This window comes from Sapajus apella, unplaced genomic scaffold (genome assembly GCF_009761245.1).
Source record: "Sapajus apella isolate SASKATOON/1434 unplaced genomic scaffold, GSC_monkey_1.0 scaffold2, whole genome shotgun sequence".
Classification (NCBI taxonomy): domain Eukaryota; kingdom Metazoa; phylum Chordata; class Mammalia; order Primates; family Cebidae; genus Sapajus; species Sapajus apella.
Genome location: NW_022436942.1, coordinates 83,890,708 through 83,912,603, shown reverse-complemented (window position 1 = coordinate 83,912,603; position 21,896 = coordinate 83,890,708).

Here is a 21,896-nt window from a genome sequence, read left to right as displayed (position 1 = left end):
CTGGTCCTCTCTTTAAATCAGAAAAGCCCTGCTGAAGCCCAAATAGGCCAGAACGCTGGTGGATGACCTGAAAAAGTGTCTGTGATGTACTGAATTTTGAAACTTCGAGCTGAATTCTGTGGGCGTGTGCATGTTTTGGCTAGAGGGTTCGCTAATTGAATTACATTAATATAAATTGAGGGAAGGGGCATAACAGGGAAAGAAGTGAAAAGGGGAAGGACGGGGCGCGCGGCATAGGCGCAGGCGGCCTAGGGCAGGTGCATCCCCAGGTACGCGCCCCGCCCCTGCAGGTGCCGGCGGTACCGCGGTGCGTTCCCAGCCTCCGGCGCTAGAGGGCGCGTCCCTGGTCTGACTTCCTGCGCTGGACCAGCCTCCAAGAGGGGCCAGCAGGGGGCGCTCTGCACAGGGACCGGCGGGAGCTGAACCTGCGTGGGAGGCTCGGGGCCACCTGTGCAGGTGCAGGGAGAGCCATTTCTGCCAAATCCTGGGGCAGTGGGCGAGGCTGGAGGGAGGACTGCCCTGTGCACAGGTGGAAGAGAGCTCATCTCTTACAAATCCTGAAGGCACTTTGGCTTCTCTTAAGGGAGTTTGGGAGGTAGTGTTGCCAAGGGTCCAGAAATCCTTGCAAAATTATCTCTCAGGATGTCTTAGAGTCAGGAATCCCTGAATTTGAATCTCAGCTCTGCCCTTCACTGTGCAACCTTGTACAAAGGAATTCATGCTCTGAACCTCAGCTCCCTCCACCCCTAAAATGGGGATAATGAGCGTGCCTAAGCTATAGGGTTGGAGTGGGGATTAAATGACATTCTGCACCTGCAGGTAACACAGAGTGCCTGATAAAGACACGATGAGCACCCACGCAGGGCTCTGTGAGCAAATTTTGTGCACTTTTCATTAAACCAAATAATAGCTTTGCACAGCTAATCAGCCTGAACTTTATTCTGTTATTTGTTGGCAATTAGATCTGGCTGTTGATCCAATTACCCAAGTCTAGAATTAGACTCTAACCCTGAGCTAAGAAAAGCTGTTTTCAGCTGCTCCCACAACCCATCTTGTAGTAAAGGGACCTTCTGTGGTCGGAGGGTTTCTCCCAGTTGGTCACAAGGACATCATGACCTAAAGCTACAGGTAACAAACGAAATTGTATTTTTGTCCCAAGCCCTAAGCAATTACAGTATCATTGCAGCCTGGTATTTACCCAACTCAGTGAAACAATGTGCTGATTCCTGATCCAGCCAAAAGCTTAACTGTCATTTAAATAGGGCATGATATTAAAATATTAATTTTGTTATCTTCTAGCATCTTATAATTCCAAAGTATCATTCAGAATATATTTGCATATACAAAGAATTCATAATGATTGTTTCTCTGTGGACGAAATGACTGTTGGTTTGACTTCTGGACTTAAGCTGAGCCTCTAGTTATCGGGAAAAGGTGATTTAATGTGTTTCTGCATGAAAGCCTGTTCGATGTTAGAGAAAGACACAGGGTAGAGAACAAAAGGTTAATGGGACAAGTGGGAATACCACATCCATCACTTATGATGCACCCTTCATTTCAGTGAGGCTTAATGACATCCACCCTTCCTGCTGCCAAGTCCATCAATAGATTAAAAGTCACTTCAGAATTTCCCAAAGTTTAACACCAGTCACAGAAGGAATGCTGGGAATTATTACCTGCCTGCAAAATTCTCATGCTGGAATGGCCGTATGATTTCTCTAGAGTAGTGTTCTCCAAAGAGTTTTGGTTGTGCATCTTTATCCCTATGTTTTTAGGCACACATCCACAAAATAACAATTATTGCAGTAGCTATTCCCTGCTTACCAAATATTTTCAGGTTACTGTTTGACTAGGAACATGATAGGATTATCATTCTCAACCCCTTCTGTTTCGGTGGGTCAGATGACAGGCCCTGTGATTCCAATGAGTTGTGAGCAGAAGTGAGTGCTATTGGAAGGGAAGTCCATGGGGGACAGGGGAAAGCCCAGCTGCTCATATCACCTGTACTCTGTTCAGCAAGGTTCAAGCCAATCCTTACATGACCTGGAGCCTCTTCCTGGGCTTTCCTGACATCATCACCCACTATTTGCCCTGGGTGGTCTTGTCGGACCTCCAATGCATCAGCCATGCTCCCCACTTAAGCTTGCGCTATTCGTCTTTGGTCTCTCTGGAGCACTCCTTCCTCAAAACATCCTGTGGCCTTCCCACCCACTCCTTTTAGGTCCATGTTGAATCTCAGCTTGTCAGTGGGCTTTGCCAACTATTCCCTTTTCAATCATTGTCCCCATCACCAACTACTCTGTGCATCTCTGCTTTATTCTTCTCCATAGCTCTTCACCTCACATGACCAACTCTGTATTTACTGATGTGCTTGTTTATTGCCTGCCCTCTCGCTCAAAAATATAAGTTTTGTTTACTGTCTCTTTCCAATGCCTAGAATAATGATCATCATATGTTAGGTGCCCAATAAACATCTGTTAGAACAGAGAATGGATAAACTTTAGACATATAAACTCCACAAACATGCCAGCTGGATGACTTGCCCTCCTTTTCTTTATCCAAATTTGTTTTTGGAGATTTGGGATTTAATGCTCATGTTTTCAGGAAAAGCCAGTGTACTGGACTTTTCACATGTAAAGCCTAACTTTTCAAATGTTAGCCATTGATCCTAAAATTTATAGATAAATGCCACGAGGGTCAAAAAAAAAAAGCCTGTGTACAGACTGAATCTGACCCCAACATATCCCCTTCCACACCCCAGCTCAGAACCGATCTCAGAGAAATTCTTCCATAAACAGGATTGTTTGTGGTGATCACAATGATGGCTCACAGGGTCTTGTCCTCTACAGGGGTCCTGACCTACACATGAGACATCTTCTGAGCTGGCTTCACCTCTGTGTCGCATTACAAAGAGATGTCACCTCTTTGAACTTTCATCATCTCATCTCTAAACAGGCATGGTGATCCCACTTTGCAGTTGATTGTTAACACTGTTAAAAATAAAATTGCAAATTGCTCATGCCCATTACAATGACTGGTAGATGAGTTTTGTATGACTTATTATTTTTGCATCTTGGTACCAATCTTTGCTCCCTAAGCATTAGTTGACAATGGAGTATCAATCTATTGGTAAGTGTTTTCTGTGCACAGATGTTAGCCTTGGGCTATGCACTATTGTCAGCCACCATCAGGAATAGAAAGAGAACCAAGCCAGGAGTCTGGGCATGTGGATTCTCATCTCCAGTCCACCCTCCTGAGTGCCAGGTGCATCTAGGTGCTTGGGACACAGCAGTGACTGAGACAGATACTCCAGAGGCTGACACTCCAGAAAGGGGGCACTGAGAAAAACATGTAAAGCAGGGAATTGAATGGTGTATGAGATGAGGGCCCTGAAGAAATGTAGACCAGAGAAGGGAGACAAGGAGTGCTGGGGGTACAAGGAAAGACACTGTGACCAAGGGAAGAGCAATGAGCTCCAGGAGTTACGGGAGGAAGGCAGGCGTTACCTCTAGGAGGTGAGGGAGGAAACCAGGGACTACCTCTGGGAGGTGAGAGAGGAACCAGGCACTACCTCTGGGCGGTGAGAGAGGAACCAGGCACTACCTCTGGGAGGTGAGAGAGGAACCAGTCACTACCTCTGGGAGGTGAGAGAGGAACCAGGCACTACCTTTGGGAGGTGAGAGAGGAACCAGGCACTACCTCTGGGCGGTGAGAGAGGGAGACAGGCATAACCTCCAGGAGGAGAAGGAGGGAGACCTGCAGTTACCGGAAGATATAATGTTGAAGGCAGAATGAACAGAAGTGCAAAGGCCTTGAGACAGGAGAATGTGGGGTTTGAGGAACACACAGGGGTCAGCAGCTGCAGCAGCCAGGTGAAGAAGAGCAAGCGAGATCATGGTAAGGAAGAAGGAAGATCACAGACATCTTCCTGGATCATGGTGAGAAATTTGTCTTTTACTCTGAGTGAAATGGAAGTGTGTATGCTTAGGAGCAGACGTGATCTGACTGAGGTTTTAACAGACTCATTACTGCAATGTTGAGAACAGATTGAGAAACAAAGAAGGAGGAAAGGAAACCCAAAAGTACACCACACATTCATGTTAATGGTGATGATGTAATACTCTCTCAACGTGTTTCCTTTTTGAAAACATTGAGCAGGGAGCTGCTGTCCCACCTACATCCTGAGACTGGTGTGAGTATAACATGCTCCATTTTAAAAAGCCAGTTCTTTGCATTCATTTTATGCAGACAGGATTCAAGTCCTGGTGCCAGCACATGCTAGTTAGGAACCCTGGACCAATTATGTGGCCTTTCTGTGCCTCAGTAAGATGGGGATACCAGTAGCTTGAACTCCAAAAGACATTTGTGAGGACTGAACAGCATAAACCTTGCATAGTGAACAGCGTGATCCAGCACAGGATCCCAGCGAATATTGTCAACCATACCAGCAGCTTCTGCTCTGGAAACAAGTAATACCTGATCTCAATTGCTTGTGCTATTCCTCATGTTCCATGACTCTGGGGATCAGCTGTAGGTCAGCTGTTGGTTGCCTGCAACTTGGCTGGCTGCTCCTGGGCTCAGGTCAGCTCCACATGTCTTCTCATTTCAAGACATAGGCTGAAGACTCAGTCTGAGATCTGCCGTTCTCATGGTAGAGGGCACACAAAGGGGTGCAAGTGGAAACCCACTGTGTTTCCTGAAGAATCTTCTGTCCTTCTATTCTCCTTCAGCTGGTTGAAGTAAGCCACATGACTAAATCCAAAGACAATAGAGTGAAGCTATACACTGCCTGATGGGAGAGAGCAAATACTCCAATCCACCTCAGAAGCTAGCAGCAACCAACATCATCATCATCATCATGTCATCTTCATCACATCATCATCATCACTATCATCATCACACTTTCAACATGATCACATCATCATTATTGCCATCATTATTGTCACATTATCACATCATTCTCATCACCATCATCACATCATTCTCATCACCATCATCACATCATTCTCATCACCATCATCACATCATTCTCATCACCATCATCACATCATCATCATCATATCATTATCATTACCATTATCATCACATTGTCACCATTATCATTACATCATCACATTATCAAAATCATCACATCATCACTATTGCCATCATCATCATCACCATTATCATTACATCATCATCATCACCGTTATCAAATCATCATCACCACAATTGTCATCACATCATCATTATCACATTATCATCATCATCATCCCATTATCACCATTATTACATCATCATATTATCATAACCATCATCATCACATCATCACCATTGTCACTACATCATCATGATCATTATCAAATCATCATCACCATTATCATCAAACCATCACCATCATCACATCATCCTCATCACCATCATCACTGCATTATCACCACCATCACATCATCATTATCACCACCATCATCACATAATCACCATTATAATTACATCATCATCACCTCATCATCACCATCATCACCATCATTACATCATCATTATCATCATCATCATCACGTCATCACCATTATCATTACATCATCATCACCATTGTCATCATCATCACATCATCACCATTATCATCATCATCGTCATCATCACGTCATCACCATCATCATTACATCATCATCACCATTATCATCATCATCATGTGTCATCACCATTATCATTACATTATCATCACCATTATCATCATCACATCATAATCACCATCATCACATCATTATCATCATCACTGTCATCATCATCACGTCAGTGTCATGATCACATTATCACCATCGTCAAATTATCATCATCACCATCATCATCACATCATCATCATATTATTATCTCCATCATCATATCACTGTTGTCATCATCACCCTTATTATCATCATCATCACATTATTATAACATCATCATTACTGCCACCATCACATCATCATCATCATCATCACATCATGAGCCCAAAATGATTGAAACAGTCTGTGATAACCACATGAATGTGCCCACTGCAGCATAATCATTTCTTCATTTATTTGTTGTTCCTGGTCTATCGAGTGTCTCACATTTTAGCTCAAAGATGTTATGTCTCACATGTAGCTAGCTTGGATGAGGTGGCCAGCAATGTGACTAGGGGGGTTCTGAGGGGAAAGTATGGTGGGACATCAACTTTTTATAAATTAAACCATGGCCCAAAATGCATAAATGGACTCACTTTACAAACAGAAATGTTCTCCAAAGCAGCTGACCAAGGAAATTTCCAAAATGGGCTAAATTTTTGAGAAGATATCACTTTGACTTTAAAGCTGTCTTATTTTCATATCTCCTTGGCCTTCAATTGCTGGAGGCACCAGACAAGTCAACTTAAAGCATCTCTTCTGCCTGGCCTTCAAGAAGCTAGCTTTGCCCAGCAATCTCCATAAAGGAATGCCATGGTGAAATAGTCTGTAAGGTGAGACTCTGCAAGCTTCCTCATTCATGTGTCTTTTTTCCAAGTATATGTGTGTTTATGGAGTTTGAGCTGGTAGGTTGTAGGTGTAGATCAACTTCTATCCTTATGTGTTACTATGTGAGAAAAGATTATCTGAAAATGAAGTCAACACAGAGGATAATAGATGTGAGACATGGAGACAGAATTGCCAAGTGTATTGATTGAGCAGCTAGATGCAGCTATACCTGAATTGACAACCTTGACTTTTCACTTACAAGTGTCAATAAATTCCTTAGTTTTTTTGTTTGTTTAATGGATTTCAGTTGTCAATCAAAAGAATCCTGACAATTACACAATTCATCCATTCAAATGTTGATTCATGGAATAGTTCCCAAGAACCCTTCTATACCAGACGCTGGTCTCTGCTTCTTGGAGCTCACACAACCCAGAGAAGGAGAAAACTCCAAGCAACCATCTGGAGGTGATTAATTCTGTATTCTTGAGAATCTAGACATGTCATGGATTGCTTAGGCGGTGGCTTAAACCACTTGGGATTGGAGTGCTTTTGAAATTAAACAAGCTACCTTTGAATATGAGCCATAAACAGTTGAAATGAAAGGTTAGGAGCTCTTTTTCCAGTTCTTCAAAGAGTACCTTGTTCTCAGCTAAAGATATATTTCCTCAGATTTGTATTCCTTGATGCCAAAGTAAGTATCTGTAGCTTGTCCACAGTGAGAGCCTCAACTGAAGGTGACCCAAGATCTCCATAAGCTTTGTAATCAGGCGAGGCTTGTTATCAACACCATGAAATGTTATAACGTGCAGAAAAAAAAATCTTTGGACCACCATTTTCCCCTCCTTAAAGTAAGTTGAATATTTACTATAAAAACGAACACAGCAGTAGTTGCCACCTTCTCTCAAGGAAAGGCTGCAGCAACCTGAGCCTTTTCTCAAACCTCCAGACACCACCACCAAAGTCCTGCCCAGCTTCTCTGGTTGAGCTGGAAGTGACCGGTGCAGAGGTCACCACTGCAGGACCCCGCAGATCCTCCTCTGGTCACTAGTCTCCCGCCAGGGCCACAACAAGCCACACAGAACCCTACAGAGTGTTCCACTTGGAACCCAAGCAGGAGCTGACAACCAGGGAAGACCATCCGTGGGACTGAGGAAGGGGAGTCCAGGTTTAACACAGAAGAACTGTCCAACCATTCTGTCGAGGAACACAGATAATGAGAACTTCTGTGCAGGTAAGGAGGAGTTGGATATATGTGCTTGAAGCTGCAGGTAGAAGGCCTATGACTCTGGCTCTTCTAGACCCCAGCAGGTCCCACAAAACACCAAGAGGATCAAAGTTAAGCTGGTCGCCTGTTCTCTGTGACTGTGGCTTCTGGCTGGGGTCCCTACAGTGGAAGCGGTGCCTGCTTTGTCATCGCCTGCTACTCCCTCCTCTCCATTTAAACTCTCCTCTGGCAGCCCGGCAGCCTGGTCTATCTAGAAAGGTCCCATAAATCTTCCTCTCCATGTCTTCCTGCTTAGTTTTGTTTTCTTTTCTGCAGGGGCAGGGCCAGGGAAGAGAATCATTCTGAGATTGCAGGGAATCTGGCCACAAGTACCAGAACAGAAGCAATAAGGGCCTTACCTAGAATAGTTTTTACTTGCCTTCTTTGTTTTGGAAAATAACAGTTTTTCTGATGACATTACCTATTTTATGTATAACTGACATAAAGTACAACAGACAGATTTTTTTTTTAAAAAAAAACAGGTTCTCACACTGTCACTCAGGCTGGAGTGCAGTGGCGTGATCTCTGCTCACTGCAACCTCTGCCTTCCGTGTTCAAGTGATTCTCCTGCCTCAGCCTCCTGAGTAGCTAGGTAGGATTACAGGCACCCGCCACCACGCCCGGCTGATTTTATGTACTTTTAGAAGAGACAGGGTTTCCCTATGTTGGCCAGGCTGGCCTTGAACTTCTGATCTCATGCTCTGTCTGCCTTGGCCTCCCAAAGTGCTGGGATTACAGGCTTGAGCCACCGCACCTGGCTGCAACAGACAGATCTTAAGCATACAGTTCTGTGAATTTTTAAAATGGCTTTTACCAATGTAATCCAGTCCTTGATCAAGATACATTTCCATCACCCTAGTTAATGTCCTTTTCTGGTCAGTATACTCCCCATGTGAAGGCAAACACTGCTGTGCTGTCCAGCCTCATAAATAAGTCTGCCTACTTTTGAATGTCATGTAAATGGAATAATGTAGTATATACTCTTTTCTGTTTACCTTCTCTTTCGCTCACTCAGTTCATGGAGTTGCATAAATCAGTAGCTCGTTCCTTTTTAGTTCTGAGGAGTCCCCCACTGTTGGAAGAAGGGACAATTGTTCGCCCAGTCCCCTATTGATGGCTATTTTGGTTGATTCTGTTTTTTGTCTGCTATGAATAATGTTGCTATGAACATTCTTATTATTCATGTCTTCATGTGGAATCATGTTTTCATTGCTTCTGGATAAATACCAAAGAATGTGATTCTTAGGCAATATGGTAACTGTGTGGTTAACTTAACAAGACACTGGCAAACTATCATACAAAATGATGATAGTATTTTAAAGCCCTGCCAACAATGTCTAAAAAATTATGGCTCCTCCATATCTTTGTCAAAAATGAGTGTTTCGGTCTTAAAAAAAACTTATTTTAAGTTCAGGAATACTTACACCGGTTTGTTAAATAGGTAAACTTGTGCCACGGAGGCTCGTTGTGCAGATTATTTCATCAACCAGCTATTAAACTTATTACTCATTAGCTATTTTTCCTGATCCTCCCCCTCCTCCCACCTTCCACCTTCCAATAGGCCCCAGTGTCTGTTGTTCCTCTCTATCTGTCCATGTCATCAATTAGCTCCCACTTGTAAGTGAGAACATGCAGCATTTGGTTTTCTGTTCCTGGTGTTAGTTTGCTAAAAATAATGGCCTCCAGCTTCATCCATGTACTTGCAAAAGACATGATCTCATTGTTTTTGCGGCTGCATAGTAGTCCATAGTGTATATGTACCACATTTTATTTATCCAGTCTATCATTCATGGGCATTTAGGTTAATCTCCATGTCTTTGCTATTGTGACTATCAGTAATGATAGATGGTATGTAGTAGTATTTCATTATGGTTTAAATTTCCTTGATGACAAATGGTATAAGGTATTCTTTCTTGTGCTATTATAGATCTTCCTTTGGGAAGTTTCTATTAAAATATTCTTCTCATTTTCAATTGTGATGTTTGTCTTTTTATTGAGTTAGGTAAAGTGATTTTGGGCCTCAATTAAGAAATATTTTCTTACCCCAGGATTGAAAGAAAAATATTCTCCCATGTTTTCTTGAAACCACTAAAGTTGTAATTTCAATTTAGTTGAATTTTCAACTAAAGTTCTAAATTTTAGTTTTTACATTTAGGTCTGTAATTCAATCTAGAATTTTGTATGGTGTGAGGTAGGACTCAATTTCATTTTTATTTATATAGATATCAAGTTTTTCCACTACTATTTCATGAAAAGACTTTCTTTGCTCCATTGAATTGCTTAGACTCCTGTGTTCAAAATCAAACAATTATAAAAAGTGAATTTATTTCAGGACACTATTCTGTTCTAATAATTTATTTACATATCCTTATATCAATACCAAACTATATTTAATTACTATAGCTTTTTAGTATGTCTTAAAACTGGGTAATCTAAGTCTTCAAAGTTTGTTTGTTTTTAAAATTGTTTTGGCCATTCTAAGTACTTTGCATTTCAAAAAAATTTTTAGAATCAGCTTGTCAATTTCTATGACAAGGAAGGTTGGGATTTCTATTGGGATTGTTTTCACTCAATTGATCAAATTGGGAAAATCAACATCTTAACAATATTGAGCCTTTCAATCTAGAAACTTCTCTCCATTTATTGTGCCTTCAATTTCATTCAGCAATATTTTATAATTTTACTGTAGAGAACTTGCAAATACTTGTTATATTTATTCCTAAGGATTTCATATTTTTGAATAATATTATGAATTGTATTATTCTTTTTGTTTTATAAATTTTAATTTCTAAGATATAGAAATACAGTGAATTATTATGTACAGGTCTTGTAACCCATGACCTTGCTTTTAATATTGTTTGTTGTCTGTTTTGGGTATCAACATTAATGGTGGCTACATAAGTTGGGCTGTTTTCTCCTCCTCTGTATTTTGACAGCTTTTCTTTAAGAATAATGTTATTTCTGTCTTACATATTTGACATAGTAAAGCCACCTAGATCTTAAGTTTTCTTTGTGGAAAATTTTTGAATTTATTGAATTGACATAAGTCCACACATATTTTGATTCTTTCTCATCTCAGTTTTGCCTTTCAAGGACCATTTTATCTAAATTGTCTACTTTATTGGCAAAGTTATTCATATTTCCTTATTAACCATTTTGTATCTGTAGAGTTGCAGTAATTTCCCCTTTTTGGTGACTGATATTGGTAATTTGCATTTTTATTTCATTAGTCTTACTAGGAATTTATTAATTTTCCTACTTCTTTTAAGGAAACAACTTGTTATCTCATTAATTTTTTCTATTGTTTTTCCATTTTATTTATGTTTGCTTATGATTTATGTCTTCTTTCTACCTATTTTTCTATTAATTTGTTTTTTTACATACTCCTTAGGTGATAATTTAGATCAAGGAGTGGCAAACTCTTTTTCTGAAAAAGTCCTGATTATAAAATATTTGAGATTTTATGGACAATAAATCTCTGTGGGAACTATTCAAATTATCATTCAATACAAAATGTTTCCTAATTATTTTGATTTCTTTCTTAAACATGAGTTCTATAGAATTATGTTGCTTAACTGATAATATTTGAAAATTTTTCTAGATAATATTTTTCCAGTGCTTTCTAGTTTAATTTTCTTGTGATCAGAGTATATATACTTTAGGAACGTAATCTTAAGTTTAATTTTAAAGTGTATCGAGAATAGTTTTATGATTCAACATATGTTCTATCTTGGTGAATGTTCTGTGGCTTCTTGAAAAACGTGTGTTCAGTTGTTGAATGTAGTGTTTTATGTATTTAAATTAGTTGGCTAACATTACAGTTCCAATTAACTATATCTTTCTTGCTTTTATACTTTTATCAGTCCTGAAAGAAGAGTGTCGAAATCTTCCACCATAAAGATGTATTTTTCTAAATTTTCCTTTATTTCTGTTATTTTTTGCTTATTTGAGGCTCTACTTTTAGGTGCACAGCCATTTAGGATTTTCATGTCTTCTTGATAAATTGCCTGCAATGTTGTTGTTGTGATGATGTTGATGATGATGTAATTCATCTTTGATTATATTCTGTTTTAGTATACTTTATCTGATATTTAACCTAGCCCCTCTGGCCCTTTGGTGATTCATTTTGCATATACATTTTTCCGAACTTTTACTTTTAACCTCTTTATATATAAAGTGTGTCTCTTATAGGTTACATATGATTGGGTCTTCCTTTTGGTCTAGTCTGACAGTATTGCTATGTTGAATTTGAGTCTACCATCTTGTTATTTTCTTTCTACTTGTCAACTGCTCTTTTCTACTTTTTTCTTCCTTCCTGAATAACTTTATAGCAAGTATAACTTGGCACTCCAATTTATCTCCTCTACTGCCTTATTAGCTATACCACTGCATTTTTAGTCTTAACCTAGATAAATATTTATCACTTTCTACCATGAATTAATATTGATCACTTCATGTATAATGTAAAATCTTAGCAATGTACATCAATTTAATCCTTCTTATTCTTTATGTTGTTGATATAATGTACATATGTGTGTATGTATATATGAATATGTATATATATACACACATATATACATATATACACACATATGTGAATGTGTGTGTCTGCCTATGTGTGTGTGTGTGTGTGTGTATTTGTGTGTATCCATGAAAGGGACCTAACAGTAGGTTTGAATTGACAGAAGAAAGTATCAGTAAACAAGAAAGATTGATAGAGATTATGCAATCAAAAGAATATCAAGAACATGGAAGAAAAAAAGAATAAAGAACAATGAACAAGGCCACTGAGAATTGTGGGAAACCATTCAATACACCAATATATGCAAAAGGAGAGTACAAAAAAAAGGGAAAAGACAGAAAAAAACAGATTTTTTTTTAAAATAATGGCTAAAAATATCCTAAACTTGATGAAAAACATTAATCTATCTATTCATCCAGAAAGCTCAACACACTCCAAGTTGAGTAAATTCAAAGAGATCTGCACCAAGACATAATAATAACAACATCAGAAGACAGAGAAAATCTTGAAAGTAGAAAGACTAAAAAATAATCATCATACACAAGGAAATCATTATAAGATGAATAGTCACCTTTGCATCAGAAACAATGGAGGCCAGAAGGGAGTGTAATGACAGATTCAAAATGATGGAAGATGAAAACTGTCAACCAAAATTCCTATACCTAGAAAAATTATCTTTCACAAAGGAAAACTAGAGATATTCCCAGATAAACTAACACTGAGAGAATTTGTTGCTAGTAGACTTTCCTTATAGGAAATACTGGCCAGGTGCAGTGACTCCTCCCTGTAATCCCAGCACTTTGGGAGGCTGAGGCAGGCAAATCATGAGGTCAGGAGTTAGAGACAAGTCTGGCCAACATGATGAACTCTGTCTCCATTAAAAAATACAAAAAATAGTCAGTCATGTTGGTGCACACCTGTAATCCTAGCTACTCAGGAGGCTGAGGGAGGACAATTGCTGGAACCCAGGAGGCAGAGGTTGCAGTGAGCTAAGATCATGCCATTGCACTCTGGGTGACAGAGTGAGACTCCGTCTCAAAAAAAAAAAAAAAAAAAAAAGGAAGAAAGAAAGAAAAAGAATGCTAAAAGTAGTTCCTCAGGCTGACAGTAAGTGACTCTAAACACTAATTCAAATACACACACACACACACACACACACACACACACACAAATGGCACTGGCAAAGATATTAATATAATTATAAAACATAGCATTAGTGCACATCCCTTCTATCTTAACTGATTTTTAAAAGCAACCATCTAAAATAACATAAATATATTTGAATTGTTGGACCTATAACGTATTTAAATGCAATATACTTGAGAAAGACAACTGAAATAAAACAACAAGGAGGAAAGCTGTGTGTGCATAATGAAATAACACAAGATACTTACTCAAGTCCACTGGAACAAATAAAGAGAATCAGAATGACAAATAAGAAGCTTAATATAACAAACTCTATAAACACATACTTTATCTCCTCTCTGCTCTCAGCTTCTTTAATAGACATAAATGATATATGTAAATTAATAATTATAACTATATATAGTTGCATTGGTAATGCATATACTTTACCATGTATAATAATACCACAGGAAAGGGGAGCTGATATAGAGCTATGTAGGAGTAATGCTTCTAAATTTCCCTGGAAATAAGTTAGTACAAATCTGAAGTTGATACATAGATGGCAAGCTCAAGCATAACCACTCAAAAATAACTCAACAAATAGTAAAAAATCTATCAAGTGAATTAAAATGTTACACCTGAAAATGTTTCTTAATACAAAAAAAGTACAATAGAAATACAGGAGTAAAAATGTCATGAGATATTTAACAAACAAAAGATAAAATGCAGAAATAAATCCAACTACATCAATAATAACATTTATTGTGGATGGATTAAACATTCCAATAAAAATTAGAGATTGTAAAACTGTACTTTTTAAAAGATTCAACTATGTGCTATCTACACACTTTAGACCCAGAGATACAAATAGATTGAAAGTAAAAGAATGGAAAAAGATATATCATGCAAACAGCAACTACAAACAAGCTGAAGTGGTTGTACTAACATCAGACAAAGTCAACTTTCAATTTACAACAAACCCACAGCCAATATGAATGGGCAAAAAGTGGAAGCATTCCCTTTGAAATCAGGCGCTAAACAAGGTTGCCCTCTCTCACCACTCCTATTCATTATAGTGCTGGAAGTTCTAGCCAGAGCAATCAGGCAAGAAAAAGAAATAAAGGGTATTCAGGAAAAGAGGAAGCCAAATTGTCTCTATTTGCAGATGACATGATTGTATATTTAGAAGACCCCATCGTCTCAGGCCAAAATCTCCTGAAACTGATAAGCAACTTCAGCAGAGTCTCAGGATACAAAATCAATGTGCAGAAATCACAAGCATTTCTATACACCAATAAAAGACTAACAGAGAGTCAAATCATGAGCAAACTCCCATACACAATTGTTACAAGGAGAATAAAACACATAGGAATACAACTAACAAAGGATGTAAAGGACCTCTTCAAGGAGAACTACAAACTACTGCTCAATGAAATAACAGAGGACACAAACAGACAGAAAAACATTCCATGCTCATGGTTGGGAAGAATCAACATCCTGAAAATGGCCATACTGCCCAAAGTAATTTACAGATTCACACTATCCCCATCAAGCTACCAATGACCTTCTTCACAGAACTGGAAAAAACCACCTTAAACTTCATATGAAACCAAAACAGAGCCCTCATAGCCAAAACAATCCTAAGAAAAAAGAACAAAGCTGGAGGCATCATGCTGCCTGACTTCAAACTATACTACAAGGTCACAGTAATCAAAACAGCATGGTACAGGTACCAAAACAGAGACATAGACCAATGGAACAGAACAGATGCCTCAGAAGCAACACCACATATCTACAGTCATCTGATCTTTGACAAGCCTGACAAAAACAAGCAATGGGGAAAGGATTCCCTGTTTAATAAATGGTGTTGAGAAAACTGGCTAGCCATGTGCAGAAAGCAGAAACTGGACCCCTTCCTGACCCCTTACACTAAAATTAATTCCAGACGGATTAAAGATCTAAACATAAGACCTAACATCATAAAAACCCTAGAGGAAAACCTAGAAAATACCATTCAGGACATAGGCATAGGCAAGGACTTCATGGCTAAAACACCAAAAGCAGTGGCAGCAAAAGCCAAAATAGACAAATGAGATCTAATTAAACTCCAGAACTTCTGTACAGCAAAGGAAACAATCATTAGAGTGAACAGGCAGCCAACAGAATGGGAAAAAATTTTTGCAATCTACCCATCTGATAAACGGCTAATATCTAGAACGTACAAAGAACTAAAACAGATTTACAAGAAACAAACAAACAAACCCATTCAAAAGTGGAAGATGGATATGAACAGACACGTTACAAAATAAGACATCTATAAGGACAACAAATGTATGAAAAAATGCTCATCACTGGTTATTAGAGAAATGCAAATCAAAACCACACTGAGATACCATCTCACACCAGTTAGAATGGCGATCATTAAAAAATCTGGAGACAACAGATGCTGGAGAGGATATGGAGAAATAGAAATGACTTTACACTGTTGGTGGGAGTGCAAATTAGTTCAACCATTGTGGAAGACAATGTGGCAATTTCTCAGGGACCTATAAATAGAAATACCATTTGACCCAGCAATCCCATTACTGGGTATATACCCAAAGAATTATAAATTGTTCTATTATAAAGACACACGTACACTATGTTCATTGCAGCACTGTTTACAATTGCAAAGACCTGGAACCAACCCAAATGTCCATCAAGGATAGACGGGATAAAGAAAATGTGGCACATATACACCATGGAATACTATGCAGCCATGATAAATGATAAGTTCTTGTCCTTCATAGGGACATGGATGAATCTGGAAACCATCATTCTCAGCAAACTGACACAAGAACAGAAAACCAAACACCGCATGTTCTCACTCATAGGCAGGTGTTGAACAATGAGAACACATGGACACAGGGAGGGGAGCATCAGACGCTGTGGTCAGTTGGAGGGCAAGGGGAGGGACAGTGGGGGGTGGGGAGGTTGGGGAGGGATATCGAAGGGAGAAATACCAGATATAGGTGATGGGGGAGGAAGGCAGCAAACCACCTTGCCATGTGTGTACCTGTGCAACAATCCTGCATGCTCTGCACATGTACCCAGAACCTAAAGTCCGAAAAAAAATGTTATTAGAGGTAAAGATATAAAAGTGCTAAAACAATAAAAGGGTCAAACCATCCAAAAGATATAACAATAATGACCATATATACATACCTAATAACAGAGCCCCAAAATACATGAAGCAAAACTGGACAGAATCAGAGATATAATTCAACAATAACAGTTGAAGGTATATATTATAGCTATTACTGTAAAAGTGCTAACTAGAGGCAGTAAGAGGTGCTGGCTATCCAGCATTCCATCTTCCCCAAAGAACAGCACTGGGCAAGGGTTAGTCAGATACAATGCAGAAGAAGAAATTATCTTACTGCCAAGGTGCCCTTAATGAAAGTCTGCTGTCTCTATGAAACTGTGAGCTGTGGAAAGGCAGAAAAGAAAGCACTGAGTCTAAGCCATTAGACAGAGACTTACCATATGACCCAGCAATCCTACTCCTAGATATATACCCAGGAGAAGTAAAAATATATGTCCACACAAAAATATGTATATGAATATTTGTCTCAAACAACCATTCCTAGCAAGTGATGGGTAGAGAAATAAAATGTGGTGTATCCATGTAATGGAAGATTTCTTTCCCCTAAAAAGGAACAAGTACTCATATATGCTATAAATTGAATGAACTTTGAAATCAGTATACTAAGTGAAGGAAGCTTGGCACGAAATACACATATTTTATTATTCTATTTATATGAGATGCTCAGGGGGAAAAAAGCAAATCTACAGATACAGAAAACAATTTGTGGCTTTCTAGACCTAGTGGGGTGAGGAAAATTGAGAGTGACTGCTATTAAGCACAGGGTTTCTTTTAGGCAAAATGAACATATTCTAAAATTGACTGTGGTAAAAGTGTGAATATACTAAAAACTACCAAACTGTGTACTTTAAATTATGTTGTATGTTAATTATATCTCAATATGTCTGTTAAGAATGAAAGGTGAACTCTATCTCCTACACATGTATATGTGGGTGTGGGTGCAGGACGTATATGGGAAATTTCTGAATCTCCAGCTCAATTTTGCTATGAATCAAAAAGTGCTCTAAAAAAATAAGGTATAATTAGAAAAACAAAGTGAATCAGCAAAAGTAGCTGATTTTTATTTTCTAGCGTGAATGTCTCATTAGTGTTTGGGCTGATACAAGACAGATTAGTTCTTGTAAAAATATATATATTTTTATGAAAGCATTTAACTTATTTACCTTGCTTAGCCTCAAAAGGGCTCAAAGTTTCCCGAGCGGAGCAGCTACCTGCCTTCTTGCACATTCATCACTTTTGGATGGGTTTTGTGGTTTGTGTTGAATCCTAAAGCTTTACTGATTCCAGGTATGTATTTAAGCACAGTAAATAATCCATAGGATCAAACAGTTGCTCTAAAATCACTCAATATTCACCTCCTCCCCATTCTCCCATCCTCTCTCTCAATGGGTACTTTTATTTCCTAAAAACACTGCTGAAACCAAAAATAAAGTGGAATTTGAATTTTTAACAATATTGATAGAACACTCTACAGGAGCATTCCTCAAAGTGTGCAGTGCAGCCCATGAGGATTTTAAAAGGTTTTGGATGAAAATGAGCAAATAACAAATTAATAATTAATTTAAATGGGAAAAATGAAAAAGAAAATAAAGATGGATAATGTATAGAAAATTCAGAGTTAAGGAATGCTTAAAATGTTTGTTTTTTTTTTTAACAGCCATATTTCTCAAAGTCTTAAATATGACCTGAAAATCTTCATGGGAGAAGATTAAAAAGGATTCCCCAAAAGAGAATGGGTTCACAGAATTATATTTTTTAGTGATTTGTTTGTTTCTTTTTACTTTTTCCATCATCTAATCTGTCCAAGCTTAGTTATAATGCTCTTGGAGAAACACCATGCTAACAAGAACAGAAAATCAAACACCGCATGTTCTCACTCATAGGCAGATGTTGAACAATGAGAACACATGGACACAGGGAGGGGAGCATCGCACACCGGGGTCTGTGGGTGGGGGGAACTAGGGGAGGGACAGTGTGGGGTGGGGAGTTGGGTAGGGATAACATGGGGAGAAATGCCAGATATAGGTGATGGAGCAGAAGGCAGCAAACCACATTGCCATGTATGTACCTATGCAACAATCTTGCATGTTCTTCACATGTACCGCAAAACATAAAATGCAATAAAATATATATTTAAAAAAAAAAGTTTACTACAGTATGACCCAAACATATTTTACTTCAAATCTACCTACTCAGCTCAAGTGCTCCAACAACACCTTTAAACTCTACCCCCCTCCCGCATTTAAGAACTGAACGGAATTCAGGACACATTCCCAGGCGCCTAAGTTATCATAAACTCTTTGGAGTAAGAAACACTTAAACATCTCAGACCCAAATCTAGAAGCTCTGTACGTGGCTGATATGCTTCAGGTTTGTTTTTCAAATATCACTCAGGCCACATCTCTTTCCTGCTAATGGCCTGTTCACCCCCTTCCCACAGGGATCACAATACGAAGTCTCAGCTCCACAGTGAGGACCCCCACTCAGCCAGGCTCTAATGACCTCCTGTCCCTTATGTTTCAAGAACATGGAACCCCATAGCTGTGTGCGTCCTGCTTCCTCAGCCTGGAATATGATTTTGACTCTTACCTGACCATAAAGACTCTATGCTCAATCAGTACTCCCAGAATTCTCTCTTCCTCAAAATATCAGGGAACTGCTGTCATGGGGTTTCATTGCCTTTTTGCCAGATCCATAAACCTGGTAAAAAGGTGGATTTTTTTACCTTTTATTGTCACATTAATCAAATTAGTGGTTATTTTGGATCATTATTTCCCATTTCATATGAAAGAAAGTGTTCCTCTCAACATGAAAAACAACCTATTTTACCCTATAATTTTATGTTAATGTTAAATAAAGCATATTGGTGGTTTTAAAATCATCTAGAATATTGCAGGTTGAGGTAATCTGAGGTTTTTAAAAAGTGTTTCATTTTTCATATTCATATTTCAACCATATATTTATTGTTATCAATAGATAAATTGAGCAGCATTCTTGGTTACATAATTTACCAATAGATCTCCTATTTCCTGTTCCTTCTCTGAACACACTCCTCATCACCAGAATGAAGACAACATCAGGTGATTCCTGGAACCAGGGTGATCTCTCGAGGCTGCTGCAGACCCCACAAATGCCCTTCCATCAGGAGGTTCTACTACAAGGCATATCTCACATTTATGGTAAAACCACATGTAAATATGAAATGCATTTCTTTGGTAAAATTATTGTTTTGCCTCTGAAATTATCTGGTTTTAAATACTCTTTATCATTTTCAGTAAGCCACAATTCATTGGTATTCACTGTAAGCATTTGAAAATTCTTGGAAAGTTAGAACGTCCCACCATGGATTGTTTTCAAATGTCGTGAAAATTTCATGGGTTCTAAACTTAGCAGTGATGAAGTTGGCACAATATTAAGTCTTGTAGGCATTTAAACATATCTGTAGTCATTTTAGGTTTGGGAGTTTCCCCTCTGCATTTGAGAGTCTGGATATGGGGTTGGAACTGCCTTAGGGCTCACAGAGATCTCCAAACATCAGACTTCGATTTCAGATCACTTAAGGAAAGGCAGAAGTTTAGAGGCGCCTTGAGAAGAAGAGAGAGGTTAGAACCAAAGACCTCTTTAATTTATAGATCCTCCAGGTGTAGCAGCTTCAGACTTGCAGCAGTTATTTAATCATGCTTCCTAGATGAGCTCTAAGGGCTAACATTTCCTAATTAAATAGGAAGGCACCCTCCCAACCCAAGGAAAGATCTGACTCATACAGAGTGACAATGATGAACAATAATATGCTCCCTGAATTGGCTCTTGGTTAACATCTCTTTCCTGATTTTTCCCTCTTCATCTCTGATCACCTTCTCAATGCACACAGAAAGGGACACTAGTCATCCAGTTAACAGACATCATAATGTATAAAAATACAAATATACGTTCTTTTTTTTTCTCACTCTGTCCCCCAGGCTGGAGTGCAATGGCGTGATCTTGGCTCACTGCAACCTCCGCCTACTGGGTTCAAATGATTCTCCTGCCTCAGCCTCCTGAGTAGCTGGGACTACAGGCACGCACCACCACACCTGGCTAATTTTTGTGTTTTTAGTACAGACGAGGTTTGACTAAACATGTTGGACAGGCTGGTCTCAAACACCTGACTGCCTCAGCCTCCCAAAGTGCTGGCATTACAGGTGTAAGCCACCATTACCAGCCCAAATATACTTTCTTATTCCTAAAGAAAAGGGCACTGGAAAGCTCCTAGGTCATAGAAGATCTTTGAGATTTTGTGAAATAAAGTAAGAAACATTGAAATTGGAAATACAAGCTCCCTCTGCTTTGTATAAAAAAAATACTATTAATATTAAGTAATGTCAATGTCAGTATTATCATTAATCTTGCAGGTTTAAAACAAGAATACCTGTATATATAATGTACAAGTTCCTGTTAACAATTTTTAGGACAAGTATCATTTAAATATTTAGAATACTAAAGAATCCATTTTCAACAGCATTGATCCATAGTAATCGGTAGCACCAAGCAAGATTCTCCATTATGTGCAACTCAAGCCAAGTTTGAGTTCAATCCACCATGAAAACTCACCTGTTGATCAACCTTGCCCCAAGGTGGCATCAGATGTCTTGATGATGGTGCCTTCCTGAGTTCTGTTTTACATCTTTGTTTAAAGGAGTGTCAAGGTATGAAAGAAATGGTTGTAGCGCAGCCATTTTCTGTTCATAAAGTAATTGCCCCTTGCATGAAGGGAAGGAATTTCTGTAAACAATTCTTTATGTCTAGAGTAGTGCTGCCCATGCTGTTGGCTTAGAAACTGCCACAGACCCATGCAGCTATCACAGGGAGCATGGAGGTTGGCTTAAGATTCCCACGTTTGCCTGAGGAAATTTGACACTGTCATGGGCAGGTATTTACTTTTTCTTCTTTTCTTCTTTTTGTTGGCTTGTTTTCCTGCCTTGAATGTCAACTATGTGTAGCATGAAGATCAGTTATGAATTCACCAATTAGCATTGTGTTTACATGTATTTACATCTATTAAGAACTGTGCTTTCTGGCAGAAAGTAATATTCCTCTGCTTTAATTAAAGCTATGCATGTTTTCAGTAAAGAATAATGTTTTTATTTCTTTTTTTTTAAATATTTTATTGTACTTTAGGTTCTGGGGTACCAGTGAAGAACATGCAGGGTTGTTGCATAGGTACATACATGGCAATGTAATTTGTTGCCTCCATCCCTATCACCTATATCTGGCATTTATCCCCATGTTATCCCTTCCTAACTCCTTACCCCCTGCTGGCTCTCCCCTAGTACCCTCCTCCCACTAATGTTTCTATTTCTTTACATATACCTTGATTTTATAGGACTTATATTTTACCAGGAGGACCCAATT